General features: G+C 41.7%; 1 protein-coding gene across 3 annotated transcripts in view; it reads right to left on the bottom strand.

The window, feature by feature from the left end:
- RALY (RALY heterogeneous nuclear ribonucleoprotein) overlaps window positions 1-22898 on the bottom strand; it is a 96605-nt gene that overhangs the window by 38431 nt on the left and 35276 nt on the right. Inside the window, exon 2 of one of the 3 annotated variants that reach the window (XM_070420166.1) lies at window positions 19869-19964. The exons of 1 other annotated variant lie outside the window; for it this stretch is intronic. The gene's annotated coding sequence lies outside the window, so the exon portion shown is untranslated. The remainder of the gene's footprint in view (window positions 1-19868; window positions 19965-22898) is intronic. One more of the 3 variants, XM_070420165.1, reaches the window with a different exon arrangement.

Raw genomic sequence — 22898 nt, 5'->3', positions numbered from 1 at the left:
ATTCTAGAAGTTTTATGAGCAGGAAGTAATAGGAATAAGATCTGTATCTTAAAACCTATGGAGAGAGAAAGGAAGTTATATTTTAGGAATAAAGACTGGAGGTGGGGAGATGAATTAGTTGACAATTAAAATAGTCCAAGAGAGAGATGATTAAGATCTGGCCTGGGGTAGTAACAGTGGGGATGAGAGATGGGCAGAATGTTCAGAGATAAAACCATATAATGAAAAAGCAGTTACCTACTATACCTGAGTAGAACTCTGTGCTCAAAACAAAAACAAACTTCCTCCACAAGTAACTCTGTAACCTCTTTTCATCCAAGATGATCCTGAGAATAATTAGAGGCAGGAAAAAACACCTCCTTGACCAGGGAAGAAGCAAGTCTAGGATTAACAAAAGCCAAACTGCAGGCCAGTGAGCAGAGCTGCAGGAGAGCTCAACATCTTGCTGATGTGCTACCTGCAGAAGCTTTAGCAAAGAAGTCGTGTCTGTACAACTGAGCAGAAAGGTAATTTCCTGGGCTGGGCCTGCTCTAGCTCTCTTCAACATAATAGGCTCTGATCACTTTCAATAGTATATGTTAAAGAAAAGTATCCAAAACTTGGAAGTAAGGCCAAAAATTATTGTGTGACCTTTTAAAGTCATGTTAGAACATTTTAAAATATGTACCTGAGAGTCATCTGACACAACTGGAGTATGGAAGTTTGTTTGACTTACTGTTCACAAATGGTTAAAGACTAAGTGTTTAAAAACTGTAAAGTTAGAGGTTAATGTGTAGAAAACTGAGTTGGTGCAGTTTTTTTTTAAAAATATATTTTATTGATTTTACAGAGAGGAAGGGAGAGAGATAGAGAGTTAGAAACATCGATGAGAGAGAAACATTGATCATCTGCCTCCTGCACACCTCCTACTGGGGATGTGCCCGCAACCAAGGTACATGCCCTCGACCGGAATAGAACCTGGGACCTTTCAGTCCGCAGGCCGACGCTCTGAGCCAAACCGGTTACGGCTGGTGCAGTTTTTTAAAGCAGAGAGGATAACACCAAAGGTTCATTTCATTAGGACATTAACCAATGTTGGATCTACTTTAGCAATTTAATTTCAGCAATCCTTTTTCCACCACCAACATAAATCTAGTTTCTCTGCTATTCTCCTTCTGCTGTTTCCCACATTAATGAGTTAAACAAAACTTGAAACATGCTCACCATATGTATAAGAATTACTCCCATCCATAGGCTTATCTACTTCACAGGAACCAGATGCCAGGAGGCAAGAGAAGCCTGACAGCCAAGCACAGGATGTTAGTGAAGTGGAACAGGTGGTCACTTACGAACAGGGCACCAGACTAAGAGTCAGGAGACCTACCACTAATTCATTGTGCAACCGCAGACATATTTTTTACTGCCCCCTTGCTGGGTCTCAATTTCACAGTTATAAAATGGGAAAGTTGGTCTAGGTCAGTTGGTCAGGGTCCTGGGAACCCTGGAGGTTTAAGGCTGTGGCTATCTTTGGTGAGGGTAAGGGGAAAGCTGAAAAGGTTCTAACATCACAGCACTTCCCCACCTCCACTTCAAACAGAGCAGCTGTTTGTTTATTTGTTTGTTTGGTTAATCCTCACACCAGGATATTTCTCCATTGCTTTTTGGAGAGAGTGGAAGGGAGGGAGGAAGAGAAACAGAAACATCGATGTGACTGTCCCCAAGTCCTCCTTGCCTGCCATGTAAGTCACATTCAGTAGTCTTACTATTTGCCCTTTCCCTCTTGATGGAAGTAACCAACCAGGTATTGAACCTGCAACCTAGGATGGGCCCTGACCAGTATCAAAACCTCAACTTTTTGGTGTGTGGGACTATGCTCCAACTGACCAAGCCACCCTTCCGGGGCAGAGAAGCTCTGGTTTTTTTGTTTGTTTGTTGTTGTTTTTATTGATGTCAGAGAGAAGAAGGAAGAGGGAGATAGAAACATCAAGGATGAGAGGGGTGTGGCTCAGTGGTTAAGCATCAACCTATGAATCAGGAGGTCACGGTTCGATTCCAGGTCAGGGCACCTGCCCAGGTTGTGAGCTCGATCCCCAGTAGGGGTGTGCAGGAAGGCAGCTGATCAACAATTCTCTCGTCATCGATGCTTCTCTCTCTCTCTCTCCCTTCCTTATTTATTTTTTTTTAATTAAGGGAGATAATACATTTAAAGTACCTATTACAATACCTGCACATGGTAGGTGGGCATTCAATAAATGCTACTTCCATCAAGAGGGAAAAGGCAAATAGCATGACTACTAAATGTGACTCACATGACATGTAGGGAGGACTTGGGGACAAACCCCAGCCAGCTGCAGATCAGAGCTACCAGTGGCTCAGAATGGGAATGGGCTGATTTGGAGAATCTGTTGTGCTCTTCTAAGAGCATCTGCATCCTGTTCCAGCCAAAGCAAATCAAACAGGAGTGCTTATGGAGCGCTTGTTTCTAAAACAAGTTCGGGCTGTGTTATTGACACACGCCACAGGGGAATTGAGAAGGCTGCTGGCAGAGGTGTTAAGAAAGCTGACATGCTTTCAGTTCCAATCTTTGCTAGTACATTTGTATGGGTACAACTGACCTTGGCTCCAGAGGAGAAGAAAACCCTGGACTAAGACACAATAAAACCCAGGCTTTGGTGTGAGCTCGACCCTGAGCAGAAGACTTCACCTCTCCGGCGTGTTTTTTTTCCTCCTCCGCATAGTAATTCTCAATGTGCCTGCTCTAGTATCAATATCCTAATTTTCAGATGATGATACTATAACTCGGAGAGATTAAGTTAGGACTGGCGGAACTTGAATTCAAGGTCTGCTGTCAAAGCCTGTAGTTTTTCTACTCTGCTGCATTAATAAGGGAATTGAACCAGGTGGACCAAGGTATTTCTCCACCTGAAAACTTATGATCTTAGTGGCCTGAAATTGTGGTTTCAAGAGCATTCTAAATACTCCAGGGCTAGATAAAGCCTGGCTGGTTAAGGAACCTTCTCATATGAATGATACTCTCAACACCAGCAAAAACTAGGTACAAACAATTTGAGAGCCAGAAGAGAGTGGGCAGTGGAATTTTAGAAAGCCCTGAAGAGGCCCTTGGATAATATATCACCTGATGGAGAATATATTATAGATGAAGATATGGAGGCTGCAGAAAGAGAAATAGCTTGACTGGGAACACCCAGAAAGTGGGTAATGGTGCACAAACAAGGTTCTATGCCGCATGGTCTTTTTCATACTTGCTTTCTACTCAGTCTCTAACCTCCTAGGCCAGTGGTTCTCAACCTTCCTAATGCCGTGACCCTTTAATACAGTTCCTCATGTTATGGTGACCCCCAACCATAAAATTATTTTTGTTGCTACTTCATAACTGTAATTTTGCTACTGTTATGAATCATAATGTAAATATCTGATATGCTATATGTGTTTTCCAATGGTCTTAGGCGACCACTGTGAAAGGGTCGTTCGACCTCCAAAGGGGTCGGGACCCGCAGGTTGAGAACCGCTGTCCTAGGCTATTCTCATCTTCTCTTTTTTTTAAAAAAAAATATATTTTATTGATTTTTTACAGAGAGGAAGGGAGAGGGATAGAGAGTTAGAAACATCGATGAGAAACATCGATCAGCTGCCTCCTGCACACCCCCTACTGGGGATGTGCCCACAACCAAGGTACATGCCCTTGACCGGAATCGAACCTGGGACCCTTCAGTCCGCAGGCCGATGCTCTATCCACTGAGCCAAACCGGTTAGGGCTCATCTTCTCTTTGATATTTCTTTTCCAAATGCTGGATGACAGGCATTCATTGCTCCAGCAGCAGACTCCCAGACACTTCCAACACCTTCTCTTTGTAGATAAGGGCTCTTTCTTTGTTACTGTTCCTGGTGTGGTTTCAGCAGGACTGAGGCTAAGGCTTCTCCTTTGGCCTTCTCTTTTTTTTTTTTTTTTTTGTGTGCTCAGTTGATGTATTACAGATAAATGCAAGAAAGTAATAACCATAACAGTTAAGGTAGTCTTCTTGGGAGAGAGGAAAGTGATGGTGAGTGGGAGCGCAGTACAGGAGTCTTCCTGTGCTAGGGGTTTTCTATTTTTTTTTTTCTATTTTTTTTTTTTTATTAAATTTTTATTTTCAGATTACATTTGTTCCTCTTCCCCCCCCATAACTCCCCTCCTTCCAGTTCCCGCCCCACCCTCCGCCCTCACTCCCCACCCACTGTCCTCATCCATAGGTGCACGATTTTTGTCCAGTCTCTTCCCGAATCTCCCATTCCCCTTACCCCCCCAAGAATAGTCAGTCCATTCCCTTTCAATGTCCCTGATTCATTATAATCACCAGTTCATTCTGTACATCACACTCCGGTGTCGGGTGAATTTCCCGCCAAAATATAAGATGGCGCGGGCAATTATTTAGGTTTCCCGCGCAAAATCAGGGATTTTTATGATACCTATTACCCCAATGGGTATGAAACGGTTCACATACGCAGGTAGGTATCTTTGTGAACGGCAAACAAACAAATATTTGGTAATACTCAGTTACAATCGGCCCGAGTTTACACGTTTCCCGCACTCCACCGCAAATCTATATGAACCGAGTTAAGACGGCTCCCGCGGAGTACGCGCAATTCACGCGAGCCGACTTAACTCGTTTCCCGCACTCCAAGTGATCAGATTATTTATTCACTTGATTCTTAGATTCACTTGTTGATAGATGCATGTTTGTTGTTCACAATTTGTATCTTTACCTTTTTCTTCTTCCTCTTCTTAAAGGATACCTTTCAGTATTTCGTATAATACTGGTTTAGTGGTGATGAACTCCTTTAGCTTTTCCTTGTCTGTGAAGCTCTTTATCTGACCTTCAGTTCTGAATGATAGCTTTGCTGGATAAAGTAATCTTGGTTGTAGGTTCTTGGTATTCAGCACTTTGAATATTTCTTGCCATTCCCTTCTGGCCTGCAAAGTTTCTGTTGAGAAATCAGCTGACAGTCGTATGGGTATTCCCTTGTAGGTAACTGAGTCTCTTTCTCTTGCTGCTTTTAAGATTCTCTCTTTGTCTTTTGCTCTTGGCATTTTAATTATGATGTGTCTTGGTGTGGTCCTCTTTGGATTCCTTTTGTTTGGGGTTCTCTGCGCTTCTTGGACCTGTAAGTCCATTTCTTTCACCAGGTGGGGGAAGTTTTATGCCATTATTTCTTTCTTTTTTTTTTTTTTAATATATTTTATTGATTTTTTACAGAGAGGAAGGGATAGAGAGATAGAGAGTTAGAAACATCGATGAGAGAGACATCGATCAGCTGCCTCCTGCACATCCCCCACCGGGGATGTGCCTGCAACCCAGGTACATGCCCTTGACCGGAATCGAACCCGGGACCTTTCAGTCCGCAGGCCGACGCTCTATCCACTGAGCCAAACCGGTTTCGGCTTGCCATTATTTCTTGAAATAGGTTTTCAATATCTTGCTGTCTTTCATCTTCTGGCACCCCTATTATTCTGATGTTGGTACGCTTGAAACTGTCCCAGAGGCTCCTTACACTATCTTCACACTTTCGGATTCTTTTTTCATTTTGCTTTTCCAGTTGGGTGTTTTTTGTCAAATCTTTGGTTTGATTCTTGTGCTCCTCTGGTCTGCTATTGGGTATAATATTCTTTATTTCAGTCCGTGTATGCTTACTTTCTAATTTCTTTATCGTAGCATCGAGGGTCTCATTAGTTTTCGTGAGGCTCTGCACAAGTTTATAGCAAGCCCTCAAAATTGCGATTCTTAGCTCCATACCCTCCATTTCTGTCATGTTTTTTTGTCTCCGCATCTTTTATGCTTTCTTGGTGCACCCCCTTGTGGTCTTTGTGCAGTCTTGTTCTAGCCAAGCCTTAATTGTTGTAGTTAACACTAGAGGGATTTGACCACCAGGCCGACTGGCTGTTGGAATCAGCTGTGTGGAAAACTTCAGTCCTCTGGGGAGGCGCTAGTCCAGCCTTTGCCTGAGGCGATCGGCAAATGGCTCTGCGCAGGGCCTGGGCGGGGCGGGCTCAACAGGGCGGGGGGAGGGAGCAGCTATGGCTGCTCTCAGTCCGTCTCCAGGGGCTCTGCCTCTCTGTCCCCACAACCGCTGCAAACCTCGGAGGGACCGTAGCCAGACAGTCCCGCTTCTCCCGTTTGAGTCTGGGTCCCTAGAGACTCGCCCGGATCTGTAGCCCAGAGTCTGAGACTCACTCCTGATTGAAAACGACAACAGCGCCCTCAGCCACCAGCCCGCTTTGCGGGCGCACCGCCGCACCACCGTACCTTTCAATTTTCCACACTGCGCCTCCTCTGGGCCTCGTAATGCTGTTGTTTTTCCTTCTAGTTGAAGAGTCTCTCCTCAGCCAGCCTTCCTGTGGTTCTGGGTGATGTCCGTTCCGTCTTTTAGTTGTATTTTTAAAGTGGTTGTTCGAGGCAGCAAACTCCGGTGTTTACCTATGCCGCCATCTTGGTTTCTCCCGGCCTTCTCTTGACTTTTTTTTTTCCTTTTAACTCTTTGATGCCTTTGAACCACAGACCAATATGCCTTTAATATATTTTTATTTACAATCATAGTAGGGGACTTTAATACACCACTGACATCACTGGATAAATCCGCTAGACAAAAACTCAGCAAAGAAACAGCAATCCTAAATGACTCACTAGATCAGATGGACTTAATTGACATCTTCAGAACACTTCACCCCACAGCTGCGGAATATACATTCCTCTCAGGTGCTCATGGGACATATTCAAAAATAGACCACATATTGGGTCACAAGCAAAGTCTCCACAAATTCAAGAAGATTGAAATCATAAAAAGCTTCTTCGCAGACCACGATGGCATAATGTTAGAAATAAACTACAATAAAAACAACCCAAAATACTCAAACACTTGGAAGCTGAATAGCATGTTATTAAATATTGATTGGGTTACCGATGACATCAAAGAAGAAATTAAAAACATCCTGGACACTAATGACAATGAAAACACAACAATCCAAAACCTCTGGGACACAATGAAAGCAGTCCTGAGAGGGAAGTTTATAGCTCTACAGGCCTATCTCAAAAAACAAGAAAAAATGGTAGTCAATCATCTAACTCTACAACTCAAAGAATTAGAAAGAGAGCAACAAGAAAACCCCAGAGTGAGCAGAAGGAAGGAGATAATAAAGATTAGAGCAGAAATCAATGAAATAGAGACCAAAAAAACAATACAGAAAATCAATGAAACCAAGAGCTGGTTCTTTGAAAGGATAAACAAGATTGACAAACCCCTAGCCAGGCTCACCAAGAAGCAAAGAGAGAGGTCCCAAATAAACCAAATCAGAAATGATAGAGGCGAAATAACAACAGACCCCACAGAAATACAAATGATTGTTAAACAATACTACGAGCAACTCTACTCCAACAAACTGGACAACCTGGAGGAAATGGACAAATTCCTAGAAAAATACAACATTCCAAAACTCAATCAGGAAGAATCTAAAAACCTCAATAGGCCAATAACTATGGAAGAAATTGAAGCAGTCATCAGAAAGCTTCCAGCAAACAAAAGCCCAGGGCCAGACGGCTTCACAGGGGAGTTCTACCAAACATTCAAGGAAGAACTAAAACCTACCCTCCTCAGACTACTACAAAAAATTCAAGAGGAAGGAACGCTTCCAAGCTCATTCTATGAAGCCAGCATCACCCTAATACCAAAACCAGGTAAAGACATCACAATGAAAGAGAATTACAGGCCAATATCCCTCATGAACATAGATGCCAAAATCCTCAACAAAATCTTAGCAAATCGGATCCAGCAGTACATCAGAAGGATCATACACCATGACCAAGTAGGATTCATCCCAGAGATGCAAGGATGGTACAACATCCGTAAATCAATAAATGTGATACATCACATAAACAAATTGAAAGAAAAAAACCACATGGTCATATCAATTGATGCAGAAAAAGCATTCGACAAAATCCAACACCCATTTTTGATAAAAACTCTCAGAAAGGTGGGAATAGAAGGATCATACCTCAACATAATAAAAGCCATATATGACAGGCCCACTGCCAACATCATACTCAATGGACAAAAACTAACACCAGGATTCCTATAGCCAGTCGGCCTGGAGGTCAAATCCCTCTAGTGTTAACTACAACAATTAAGGCTTGGCTAGAACAAGACTGTGCACCGAGACCACAAAGGGGTGCACCAAGAAAGCATAAAAGATGCGGAGACAAAAAAACATGACAGAAATGGAGGATATGGAGCTAAGAATCGCAATTTTGAGGGCTTGCCATAAATTTGTGCAGAGCCTCACGAAAACTAATGAGACCCTCGATGCTACGATAAAGAAATTAGAAAGTAAGCATACACGGACTGAAATAAAGAATATTATACCCAATAGCAGACCAGAGGAGCACAATAATCAAACCAAAGATTCCACAAAAAACACCCAATTGGAAAAGCAAAATGAAAAAAGAATCCGAAAGTGTGAAGATAGTGTAAGGAGCCTCTGGGACAGCTTTAAGCGGTCTAATATCAGAATTATTGGAGTGCCAGAAGATGAGAGACAGCAAGATATTGAAAACCTATTTCAAGAAATAATGGCAGAAAACTTCCCCCATCTGGAGAAAGAAATGGACTTACAGGTCCAAGAAGCGCAGAGAACCCCAAACAAAAGGAATCCAAAGAGGACCACACCAAGACACATCATCATTAAAATGCCAAGAGCAAAAGACAAAGAGAAAATCTTAAAAGCAGCAAGAAAAAGAGGCTCAATTACCTACAAGGGAATACCCATACGACTGTCAGCTGATTTCTCAACAGAAACTTTGCAGGCCAGAAGGGAATGGCAAGAAATATTCAAAGTGCTGAATACCAAGAACCTACAACCAAGATTACTTTATCCAGCAAAGCTATCATTCAGAATTGAAGGTCAGATAAAGAGCTTCACAGATAAGGAAAAGCTAAAGGAGTTCATCACCGCCAAACCAGTATTATATGAAATGCTGAAAGGTATCCTTTAAGAAGAGGAAGAAGAAGAAAAAGGTAAAGATACAAATTATGAACAACAAACATGCATCTATCAACAAATGAATCTAAGAATCAAGTGAATAAATAACCTGATGTACAGAATAAACTGGTGATTATAATAGAATCAGGGACATAGAAAGGGAATAGAATGACTATTCTTGGGGGGAAAAGGGGTGTGGGAGATGCGGGAAGTGACTGGACAAAAATCATGCACCTATGGATGAACACAGTGGGTGGGGAGTGAGGGTGGAGGGTGGGGTGGGAGCTAGAAGGAGGGGAGTTATGGGGGGAAAAAAAGAGGAACAAATGTAATAATCTGAACAATAAAGATAAAAAAAAAAAAAAAAAAAAAAAAAAAAAAAAAAACTAACACCATTTCCCCTAAGAACAGGAACAAGACAGGGATGCCCACTCTCACCACTCCTGTTCAACATAGTACTGGAAGTATTAGCCATTGCAATTAGGCAAGAAGAAGGAATAAAAGGCATCCAAATTGGAAAAGAGGAAGTAAAACTGTCCTTATTTGCAGATGACATGATATTATACATACAAAACCCTAGAGACTCCATCAAAAAGCTACTAGACTTAATACATGAATTTGGCAATGTAGCAGGATACAAAATTAACCCCAAGAAATCTGAGGCATTTCTATACACCAACAGTGAACTTTCAGAAAGGGAGATCAGAAAAACAATCCCATTTACCATCGCACCAAAAAAATTAAGATACCTAGGAATAAACTTAACTAAAGAGGTTAAAGACCTCTACTCAGAAAACTACAGGACGTTGAAAAAAGAGATAGAGGAAGACATAAACAGATGGAAGAACATACCATGTTCTTGGATTGGTAGAATCAACATCATTAAAATGTCCATACTACCCAAAGCAATCTATACATTCAACGCACTTCCCATTAAAATACCAATGGCCTTCTTCAAAGATCTAGAACGAACTCTCCAAAAATTCATCTGGAATAAAAAAAGACCCCGAATAGCTGCAACGATCCTGAGAAAGAACAAAGTAGGTGGGATCTCAATGCCAGATATCAAGCTGTATTACAAAGCCACTGTTCTCAAAACTGCCTGGTACTGGCACAAGAACAGACATATAGATCAGTGGAATAGAATAGAGAGTCCAGAAATTAGCCCGAACCAATATGCTCAATTAATTTTTGACAAAGGAGGCATGAACATACAATGGAGCCAAGATAGTCTCTTCAATAAATGGTGTTGGGAAAATTGGACAGACATATGCAAGAAAATGAAACTAGACCACCAACTTACACCATACACAAGAATAAACTCAAAATGGATAAAGGACTTAAATGTACGACAGGAAACCATAAAAATTCTAGAAGAATACAAAGGCAACAAAATCTCAGACATATGCCAAAACAATTTCTTCACTGATACAGCTCCTAGGGCAGTTGAAACTAAAGAGAAACTGAACAAATGGGACTACATCAAAATAAAAAGCTTCTGCACAGCAAAAGAAACCATCAACAAAACAACAAGAAAACCCACCTCGTGGGAAAACATATTTGCCAACGTCATATCGGATAAGGGCTTAATCTCCAAAATTTATAGGGAACTCATACAACTTAACAAAAAGAAGATAAACAATCCAATCAAAAAATGGGCAAAGGATCTAAATAGACACCTTTCAAAAGAGGACATTCAGAAAGCCAAGAGACATATGAAAACATGCTCAAAGTCACTAATCATCCGAGAGATGCAAATCAAAACAACAATGAGGTACCATCTCACACCTGTCAGAATGGCCATCATCAACAAATCAACAAACGACAAGTGCTGGAGAGGATGTGGAGAAAAAGGAACACTTGTGCACTGCTGGTGGGAATGCAGACTGGTGCAGCCACTATGGAAGGCAGTATGGAGGTTCCTCAAAAAATTGGAAATGGAACTCCCATTTGACCCTGTGATCCCACTACTAGGAATATATCCCAAGAAACCAGAAACACCTATCAGAAAGGATATATGCACCCAGATGTTCATAGCAGCACAATTCACCATAGCTAAGATCTGGAAACAGCCTAAGTGCCCATCAGTAGATGAATGGATTAGAAAACTGTGGTACATCTACACGATGGAATACTATGCTGCTGTTAAAAAGAAGGAACTCCTACCATTTGCAACATCATGGATGGAACTGGAGAGCATTATGCTAAGTGAAACAAGCCAGTCAATGAAGGAAAAATACCACATGATCTCACTCATTCATGGATAATAAAGACCATTACAAACTTTTGAACAATAATAGATACAGAGGCAGAGCTGCCTCAAACTGATTGTCAAACTGCAGTGGGAAGGCCAGAGAGAGTTGGGGGGCAGGAGGGAGGGGAGTAAGAGATCAACCGAAGGACTTGTATGCATGCATATAAGCATAACTAATGGACATAAGACACTGGGGGGTAAGGGAGGGTAGTGGTTTGTCAAGGGCGGGGGGGGGAAAAAGGATACTTATGTAATACCCTTTGTAATACTTTAAGAGGAAAAAAAAAAAAAAGAAAAAAAGAAAAAAAAAATAAAATAAAATAAAATAAAAGCTGGATGTGAGAAAAAAAAAAAATATATATATATTTTTATTGATTTCAGAGAGGAAGGGAGAGGGAGAGAGATAGAAACATCAATGATGAGAGAGAATCATTGATTAGCTGCCTCCTGCACACCCCCGACTGGGGATCGAGCCCACAACCCCGGCATGTGCCCTTAGCCAGAATCAAACCTGGGACCCTTCAGTCTGCAGGACAACACTTCATCCACTGAGCTAAATCAGCCAGGGCCCAATATGCCTTTAAAGGCACAGAACTGGAAGGAACATCAGCAATTATAGATCAACTTTCTACCTCATTCCCTCTTTATAGAGCTAAGGAAACTGTGGCCCAAAGATATCAAATGCTTTCCTAAGGCTGAGTTAGTAGAACAGGATTAAAAGCCTGGATTGTAATACCTTTTACTACAATCTGACAATGAACACATGGTATCAGAATTTACTTCAATTACCAGCAGTTGAACAACAATCCAGGCCAGGCATTTTTTTCATCATCTCCTATTAGCATCACAATACCATATAGGCATTATTGTCCCCATTTTGCAGATGAGAAGACTACAGCTCAGAGAGATTAGTCACACAGGAAATAAACGCCAGAGCAAGGACTCAAACCTTTGGCTTTAAGGCCTCCTCTCTTTCCCCAGTATCATATGGCCTAAGGCAGTGGTCGGCAAACCGTGGCTCGCGAGCCACATGCGGCTCTTTGGCCCCTTGAGTGTGGCTCTTCCACAAAATACCACGTGCGAGCGCGCACGTACAGTGCGATTGAAACTTCGTGGCCCATGCGCAGAAGTGAGTTTTCGGAAAGGAGATAGACGAAACAAGTATACAAGACGAGTATGGATGGGAGAGTTGGAAGGGGTCAACCTCAGCAAACGTACCTCAATCAGATTGAGGACGTTTTTAGCAAAGGCCAGCTTAGGAGTACCCTAATTAAGTTAATAACAATGTACCTACCTATATAGTTTAAGTTTAAAAAATTTGGCTCTCAAAAGAAATTTCAATCGTTGTACTGTTGATATTTGGTTCTGTTGACTAATGAGTTTGCCGACCGCTGGCCTAAGGTTTTAAAAACTATATGCAATGGTGGGAAAGACACAGTTAATTAATCTCCCAAAAGGTCAGTTATACTATAGGTAACTTTTATCTCTTGGCCTATGCACTTATTACCATAACTCTTGACTGATATGCCAATTGGGAAAATGGAGAGGGCGATGAGAGTAAGGGAGGTCAGTGGAGACTCAAATAATACAAAAGGACAGATAATTCAAAAGAAGCAATTTTTGCTTTTGTGTTAACATGGTATTCTGTAGGATAGTTTTGTTTTATTTTTCTACATTTGCCCATCATAAGTCCCTTTTATTCATGTCTTAGTCTTCTCGGGGTTCAACACTTTGGGCTCAGGACCCTGCTTTTCTGCCACGGCTAACATCCTCAGAACTGCCCTCTGATTGATTTGACCTATAGGATCCATCAGTACCTCTTCTGTCTGGCCTGATGCTCCAGTAGGACAGAAAAATCCTCTTTAGTTTTAATGAAAACTGGGGAAGGAAGGAGGGAGACACAGGGCCCACGGGGGCCCAGAGCCCTTTGCACGCCATTCCTTCCCCATAAGTGAGCTGAGTCTTATTGCTTTTCTGTGACAGCAACCCTCAAGAAAGCCAGCTGAGAAACAAAGTAATAAAATGCGGGCAAAATTCCTGGGTGAGGAGAGAACCAGGGCAGCTGTTTTTTATATGAGCTACTCTGTCAGCCTCCTCAGATTTTCTCCACTGAATTCTCTTGGGGCCATAGGATGATTACACTAGCAGACAATGAACCTCCTGCTTTATTAAGCTACAAGGTCCACTTTGGGCAGACATTCATCCCCACACCTTGAAGGATGATGAGGCACACCACTACTCCCAGACCTTCTGACTCTGTCCAGGTCCCTGTCACGATAGTTACTAACATTAATAGTCCTTTGGATTTATATATAGCAGTTATTTGAAATGTGCCTTATACCGTAGGCTGGGTAAAAGCTGCTCATTGTTTATAGATAAGAAAACTAAAGGCCACAAATATGTACCCAGTAAGCTCAGGCATTGCTCAGAGCTCTTGCTACTTCAATGTTACCCTATGAGATCCAAAGATAAGTCTTATTTCTCCCCTCCTTCCCCCTAAATGTTCCCAAGTGACCTTTATTTCACAAAAATATTGCCAAATACTACTTTTACTACATACTATTTAAATGGGAAAAAAGGCAAACTCACAAATTATGTACTTTAAAAAGTTAATTCTTCTACTTTGAGGCTCTACACATCAGATAGCATCAGTTCCCAAGACTGAATCAGTGAATTCTAAACTCTCTTACATTAATCTTTCACATTAGGTGGGGTATACATACACCAAAGGGGCTTCTGAGTCATGTCACCTGCCCAGGCAAAGGCTTAGATTTTCTATACTCTTGTGTGGTTTTCCCCAGTCCACTCTTAATCAATCAGCTAGTCTCTGAAAACCACAGCCTATAATTTTATATATGTGTGCTACCACCGTGAACACAAAAACCACTAAGCCTTATTTCTTTAATGGAATAAAATCTCTCCTTTGAATCTTAGCCATTAACAGGCAACAGAAGTATTCTGCAAGGCCTCCAGAACCATCTGGAAGCCTCTGAAGTCTGTGAGGTGGGCTGCTGTCTCCTCCAGCCATATACCAGGCACAATCTCCTCAGAAGCCTGGGGAGACTGGCTTTCCATGTGTCACCTGACTTGCTGCTGCACTGCCTCCATCTCCTACACAGAGCTCAGGCCTGCCCGGTGCTGACCGGCAGGCAGGATCCAGGCTGCCCAGCACTATGCGTCTAGCCCTAGCCCACTCCTTCTTGGTAAAGCATACACTACAGACCACTGTCTTCCCCACTGTTGCTGAGTGAGGCTCTCTCTGAGGCTCTAGATACTTCTTCAGCGACATCAAGAGCAAACTGCCAGGCCACAGGTAAGTAACAGCTGAAGAAAAGTTCATTTGGACTGCACAGTACCTTAAAAAAATTAATTAAGCTTTAAGAAACTAAAAAAAAAAAAAAAAGAGAGAAGAGCAAACTAAACCCAAAGCAAGCTAAAGTTAGAAAATAATAAAGATTAAAATAAGAAATCAATAGCCCTGCCGAAACCGGTTTGGCTCAGAGGATAGAGCGTCAGCCTGAGGACTGAAGGGTCCCGGGTTCGATTCCGGTCAAGGGCATGTACCTGGGTTGTGGGCACATCCCCAGTAGGAGATGTGCAGGAGGCAGCTGATCGATGTTTCTCTGTCATCGATGTTTCTAACTCTCTATCTCTCTCCCTTCCTCTCTGTAAAAAATCAATAAAATATATTTAAAAAAAAATAAAAAAGAAAGAAATCAATAGCCCTGACTAATATGGCTCAATTGTTTGGGTGTTGTCCCATGCACCAAAAGGTTGCCAGTTCAATTCCCAGTCAGGGCATAGGCCAGGGTTTCGAGCTCGATCCCTGGTAAGGGACATGAAGGAGGCAGCCAATAGATGTTTTTTCACTCTCATATCAATGTTTTACTCGCTCCCTCTTCCTTCTTCTCTCTCTCTCTCTCAAAAAAAAAAAAATCTTTTTTTTTTTAAAGAAATAGAATAAAAAATGAAACCAAAAGTTGGTTATTTGAGATCAACAAAATTAACAAGCCTTTAGCAAAACTGGCCAAGAAAAAGAGAGACAGTAACAAATTACCAAAACCAGGAATGAAAAAGTGATCATTATTGACCTTACAGAAGCTAAAAGGATTATAAGGAAATACTGGGAACAACTTTAAGACAAGAAATTAGGAAGTTTAGACAAAACAAACATATTATGAGAAAGATACAAATGATTTAAAGTGACGCAAAATGAAATAGAAAATCTAAGTATACTTAAAACAAGTAAACAAATTACTGAATTAGTAATTAAGAGAAAGCTACTGACCAATATCTCTTATGAATATAGATAAAAATCTGCAACAAAATATTAGCAAACCAAGTCCAACACCATATAAAAATAAAAAGGATTATACACTATGATCAAGTGGAATTTATTCTAGGAATATAAGGTTGCTTTAATATCAAAAAATCAATGTATTGCCATGTTAGTACAATAAAGGACACAAACCACACAACAAAATCCAACATCCATACATAATAAAACCTCTCAATAAACTAGGAATAGAAGGGAACTTAGCCTGATAAAAGTTATATACAAAAAAACCTACAGCTAACCCCATACTTAATGGGGAAAGACTGAATACTTCTCCCTAAAATTGGAGAAGTGTCTGTTTTCACCAATTATATCCAACATTGTACTGGAGGTTCTAGCTGATACAATCAGGCACAGGGATTTTTTTTTGTTTGTTTTTAATGGATATCAAGAGTATGTCATTCTACTCAAAACTCTCCAGTGACTTCCTATTTCACTCAATATAAAACCCTACACGATCTGGGTCCTTGTCTAACCTTGTGACTTCTCCATAATCCACTCATACGAACAGCCTTGCTTACTTCATCTCTAGCCACACTGACCTCCTTTTATCAAACACAATAAGCACACTCCTGTTTCAGGGCCTCTGAACTTGCTGAACTCTATGCCTGAAATGTTATTCCCCAAGATATACAGTATATCTTACTACGTCAGTTACTGCATATTTTTGCACGTATTTTATTTTCTCACAGAAGCCTTCTTTCATCACACGACCCCTCCCTATCCCCTTATCCAACTTTATTTTTCTTCATAGTATTCATTTATCTGTTTTCCTTCACTAGAATGTAAACTACAAGAGAGAAGAATATTTTCTTCACTGCTACATTTCACACACTTAAAACTGTGCCTGGCACATGGTGGACACTCAAATACTCACTAACTGACTGAATGTCTTTAAATTAGAAAGAAAATGTTATATAGGAGAATGAAAAAAAAGGGGGGTGGGGGAAAGAACGACTAGCCCAAGAGGCTGAAAAGGACCAGGGGTTTGGATCACAGAGAATGAGCGAACATAGGACAGCAGAAAAACTTGGTTTTCTGAAGCCAGAGTCTTCTGGATTCTAAGCTTATCTCTTCCAATCATGGTCTATTGTGTCCCTCTCTAAGTCTCAGTAATTTATAAAATCACCACCTAACTCCTAAGTTGCTATGAAAATGAAATCAATTTATGTATAGCACATAATAGACATTATAATTAACATTTTCTGATACCTCTGGCCTTCAAGAGCAACCTAAAATTACCTTAAAAATTACCACTTACTGAAGCACAGATATGTCCGTAGGGCTGTTGCCCCTAAATTAAATGGCCTCCATACTCATTTTAGCTTCTTTCTTATCATTCTTCTTTCACCTCCTCCCTTACTGTTGGTTCTCAGCTCTCACCACTAGCTACTGTCAGTAGAGCAGCTCCTCCCTGCTTTTTATATGCTGCTTTTAATTTTATGGGGGTATAGAAACCAAACTGCTAAACTTGTTACAATAACATGTAATAAAAATAAATTAGTGCTGTGCAAGGGCTTAAGGATGAAAATGACTTGCTTCCTCCTGGTTCTTTAGTCAGGCTCTACAAAACTGAGGATGTTAGATAAATACGCTACTATATGGATATCAGTATTTTATATATTTTTTTAATGTGGAATCATTCAAATTTTAAAATAGTCAATGGTGGAACTTCTTCGCAGGGTAGTTATTATAAGAACAATAAGATCCAAACGTGGGCCCTGGCTGCTGTGGCTAGGTTGCAACAAAAGGTTGCTAGTTTCTAGGTTAGGCACATGCCTAGATTGCCTGGGAGGTGTGGGGGAGTGAGCAGGAGGCAGCCAATAGATGCTGCACTCTCACATTGATGTTTCTCTCTTCTCCCTTCCTCTCTCTCTAAAAATCAATAAACCAGTCTTTAAAAAAAACAAATAAAGATCCAAAGTTGGCAACCAGGACATGAAAAAGCCTGAAGCTATAAAACTTTAGATTAACCAAGCAAAAAGAGGTGGCAAACAAGAGTCTGGAGATTCAGAATAGGAAGGAAGGTAAGAGCACCAGGTAGGGGACAGACCCCTCTGTGCACCCTCAGGCAGACAGAGGGAAGAACAGAATGTCCATTGTTACATGGTATTAAGAAAGTGGCCCCCATGACTGGCCAAGGGTGAGAAAGAGATGGTGGGGAAACATGACCTCTGATAAGTTATGAGGCCACATGTGTAAATGCCTTTCTCACTAGCAGTTGGGGGTGGGAAAGGCGGTGCCTGGAACCTACAGCCAAAATAGGAACAGCCTTCCTCTTCTGAGATGACAGTAGGGAACAAGGCAACATATTAGTAGAACTAGTGGTTGAGTGCAAACACATGCTGGGAATGAGCTCTTGAAAACGGCTTTAATATCTGTGCCGGCAGTGGCCTTGGAGCCAGGCTGTGTGAGTGCATTTAAACCTGCATTCGGCAACCAACATGCTGCAAATCATGGCTGCTGATGCTGCCTGGCTCTGTCTCTGTGCCCTGAGATCCCTTCCCTTCTGAAAAGATTGAGCTTTGGGAAGGGCCTGCAGAAGGACAGAAGGACATGGGAAAAGATTTACAGTACAAATTTCCAAAGGAAACCCCTCCCTTTTACCTTTGGGAAACGGAATGACAAACAGGTCAGGGACTGAGATGTCAGGGACACTTAGGTTTTCTTTTTACTTTCTCTCATTTCGGTCATGCTGCTTTACAATTTACAAAGCCTTCCAACTTGCATTTCTCATTTGATTCTCTATAACATCCTCCTTGGTTACTGTACACACAATAGACATGTGAGGTGTGGGGAGCACTCCAATTTTACAAATAGGATAATGGAGATTGTCCAACGGCAGATATTGAGAGAGAAGATAAAAACCCACGATTCTCAGCTCCAACCCAGCTCTCCAGATTCCTGTCTGTTCTGGTACAAGTGTTTATAGAACCCAATGTGTAACAGGTGTTTTCTTCTGTATTTAGCCTAGGCCTCTGCCTGCTTGAAGGGTTCTTCTTATCATTTTTAGCCTCTTATCCCCTCACTAGCAATGCCATTGCTCAGAAGGCACCCCCAACTGCTACCTGCCCTGCTGGGTCCCTCAAATAACTGGACCTCCTTTCTGAATCTCTAAGGAGGTCTGTCTTCTTGAACTTATAAGAAAAGTCAGTATTCCAGGGAGATTAGCAACACAAAGAAAGCCTGCCAAGCCAGGGAGAACAATGCTGTTTACAGTTAGACTGACCTAGGTTTTAACATCAGCTTTGCCCAGGTATGAACCCTAGGCAAATTATTTAGCTGCCTGAGCCTCCATTCCCTCATCTATAAAATAGGGTTTTGTCTAGAGTAAATAAGATCCATAACACAATTGGTTCTTAAGATGTTGATTTCCCGCCCTGAACAGTGTGGCGGTGGTCCCATGCACAGCATGGTTGCTGGTTCAAATCCTGGGAAGGGTACATGCCCAGGTTTCGGGCTCGATCCTTGGTAGGGGGCATGCAGGAAGCAACCGATTGATGTTTCTCTCTCATTATCGATGTTTCTCTCTCCCTTTTTCTCTCTAAAAATCAATAAAAATCTTTAAAAAATAGATTGATTTCCCTTCCCATCTCATTATCTGCTGTCTTCCCTCTAAGCTCCCCGACTTCCCCTTCACACAGCTCTACTCGATCACTCCACCCTCACCACTGTTCATGATCACATTTTGCAGGACTGATAAAACTACAGGATTTTCTAAAGCTGACTTGTGGGCTTTGTAGGGCACAGTCAAGACTGGAATCAGGAAAGTCTCTAAGGCAGCCGTGGGCAAACTACGGCCCACGGGCCGGATCCGGCCCGTTTGAAATTAGTAAAACTAAAAAAAAAAGACCATACCCTTTTATGTAATGATGTTTACTTTGAATTTATATTAGTTCACACAAACACTCCATCCATGCTTTTGTTCCGGCCCTCCGGTCCAGTTTAAGAACCCATTGTGGCCCTCAAGTCAAAAAGTTTGCCCACCCCTGCTCTAAGGGCTATAGGGTCATGTTAAGAGAGCTTGTGGGAACTGCCAGGTTCAGATCTGCAGCACAAAGCAGCTGGTGGAAGCCAGAAAGCATTGAACCTGCTTTGCCTTATTCATGGGAAAAGACCATCTCATGACAACTCCAGTAAAGCAAGTTCAGTTTTCCTCTCAATACAGGAGGCTGCCTATGTCAATCTCTTAGACATGGAACAGAAGAGTAATCACCTATAAGTTATCTGTAGTAAGGGTAAAAATAAGCCCCAAACTAGTTACTCTGTACCTTAGCCCAAGCTTGCCAGTTTGCCTCACTCACCGAGGCTGAACTCAGTCTGCGCTTACAAGATCAGCACCAGCTGCCTCTGGGAACAGGGCTCACCTATAACAGAGAGGGAATTCAGTCAGGGTCCTGCTCAGAATTTAGGTATGTGCAGGCATTCAAAGTCCCTGCCCTCACCCTGGTTGGTGTGGCTCAGTTGGTAGGAGCATCGTCCAGTACCCCAAAGAGTCGTGGGTTCGATTCCAAGTTGGGGCATATACCTAGGTTTGATCCACAGCCCTGGTTGGTGGGGCCTGTGCGGAAGGCAACTAATGGATGTCTCTCTCTCTCCCGCCCCCGTCCCCCCACTCTCTGAAAAATCAATGAAAATGTCTTTGGGTGAGGATTAAAAATATAAAATAAACAAAGTCCCTGCCCTCACATGTCTTGCATCCTAGCAAAAGATAGGTTAATAATTAAATTTATCGTTGCAGGTCATGATAAGTGCGATTAAAAAAAAAAAAAAGCAGAGTAAAGGAAGAAAGAATGAGAATGAAGTCTATTTTTAAAAAATTTATCTTTACTGCTGAAAGTATTACAGATGTCCTCGTTTTCCCCCATTGACCCTTTCCACCCATCCCCAGGCCTTCACTGCACTATTGTCTGAGTACATGGGTTATGCATATATGCATATAAATGCTTTGGTTAATCTCCTCTCGCACCCTCCCCCCCCCCCCCCCCCCCCCCCCGTTCCCTCTACGATTCATCAGTCTGTTTCATGCTTCCAGTATCTCTGGATCTATTTTGTCATCAGTTTATTTTGTTCATTAGATTCCACATATAGTGACATGATCATGTGATACTGTCTTTTTCTGACTGGTTTATTTTGCTTAGCATAATAACCTCCAGGTCCCTCCAAGCTGTTAATGAGGTCTATTTTAGGTAAAATGGTCAGGAAAGGCTTCTTCAAGAATTGACTACTAGACAGAGACCTGAATAAGTATGGGGTAAGATCTGCAAAGCTTGAAGGGAAGAGTGTTTTAGAGAGGAGGGAAATAACAAGTGCAAAGACCCTGAGGCAATAGGCAAAAATAAGTTGATTATGCTTAGGGAGCAAGTGAGTCAATAAGTCAATATAGCTAGAATGCAGTGATGGGAAGAATGACATACTAGATACACATGGAGAAATTACTCATTCTCCTTATTTTACGTATGAGAAAACTGAGCCTCAGAGGTTAGGTGACTTGTCCAATATCAAAGGATGTCAGTGGCAGAACTGGGAATGGAACTCGGGTCTTTGGAACAACTCTAACTCTATCTCATTCCTGGGCCAGGTTTAGATAACCTAGAACCGAGGTGGGACAAACTTTTAAGTACTCTGAGATTGCTTAGGTAAGTTTCAGGTTTCTCTGATCATCCCCTCCTCTGCTGGGTGAGGATGGCTGAAGAACAGAGAAACCCTATATATTACCTGGAATGTGGAATAAACATGACTTTGGGATAAGGAGAATAGGAGCACATGCCAGGCATTGTTGTAAACCCTTTGTTTGTATTACAACAATTTTGTAAGGTTGGTGTGTTGTTATATTTCCCATTTTACTAATGGGGAAATGGAGGTACAGAGACATGAAATAAATGTGCCCAGGTTACAAAGCCAATACTAGTAGATGATAGAGTTGGGACATGAGCCCAGGAAATCCAGCGTCTAAGGCCTGGCCTTCTACACACACTATGCCAATTCTCAAAAGTAGAAGTCAGGAAACATGTTCTCTAGTCCTAGCTGACATGGCTCAAAGACCCCATTTATACCCAAGCCTGAGATCATCTCCATTTACTTGCAGTCCAGGCTTTTTACTGAACACCAGCTGAATGACTCCTGAGTCCTTCAGCCAGGTGGTTCCAGAGACTTCTCTAACTCTGTAGCTACTGTAATCACAAAGCTATGATGATAACCACAAAAATAGCCATTTCATAGCCACTAACATTTAACGCACATTTTGAAATTAGACTAGGTACTAGGCTAAGCACATTACATATACTATCTTATTTCAGCAAGGGGAAAAAGAATTGTTCTAAGACATAGGTAGAGGGATCTGTGAGGGACTCCAGGCTTGAAAAAAAGAAAACACATGGAACTGAAGAATCTCTGTAAGCCAGGGTAAAGGAACTGGGACAGAGGCATTAGGGGATTGGTGGTAAGGGCATAGACTATTAGCACCTTCAATTCACCATGTCAGTAGACTGAACTCATCTCCTGTTTCCCACCTCCATGATTCAGCAAGTAGAATAACTATTCTCCAAGTATTAGACTCCAAATGTTCATGTTCTCCAACTCCTCCTTCCCTCATTCCCCATTCTCACAATTGCGAAGTCCTTGTGGGTTTTTTTGCTCTAAGAGCTCTACATCCACACTGTTCTTCATTATTCCCTACTGTGTCAACTTCCTCTTGGTTCAGGATCTCATTACCTCTTGCTTGCACAGCTAGAGTATTTCTTAAAATGTGCTGACATTATAAAGACAGACTGTTATAGTAGCCTCTTCCCTGGTCCTTATTTCACTAGTCTCCCTTCACTTCTCCTGTTCCAATCCATTGGGCACACACTGTCAGACTAATGTTCCTAATGCTACTCTCCTGCTCAAAAAAAAAAAAAAAAAAAAGGTCATGGCTCCCAACCACCTCAGACTCACTCCATAGGTATGCCATGATCTAGTCAACGTCTGCCTTCTGTCTACCTTGGGCCTTCCAAGCTCTCATACATTTTTTGTCCATGCCATTGTCTCACCTGGAATGCTTGTTTTCAGGCATTTTTTTGGTGCGCTTTGTGCATGTACTATGTACTTTGTATGTATTCAAACCCTTAATCTTCAAAGCCTAGAAAATCAATGAAGTTATCCTAAACCCATTCTCACCACTTTCTGTCATTTTCTTGAAACATCTCTGGCTGTGACTACATCTGGCTCTGGCCTCACCATTAGCTAAGGCCTCAGAACTATAGTCCCCCTGTTCCTTCTTGCTTATAAAGATTTGTACTGCTTCCAAAGAATGGAAACCT

This window comes from Myotis yumanensis, unplaced genomic scaffold (genome assembly GCF_028538775.1).
Source record: "Myotis yumanensis isolate MYYU_CA2020_CCGP unplaced genomic scaffold, mMyoYum1.0.hap1 SCAF_7, whole genome shotgun sequence".
Classification (NCBI taxonomy): Eukaryota; Metazoa; Chordata; class Mammalia; order Chiroptera; family Vespertilionidae; genus Myotis; species Myotis yumanensis.
Note: the sequence above shows the minus strand (reverse complement) of the source record. Positions and strands in the feature narration are given on the sequence as shown.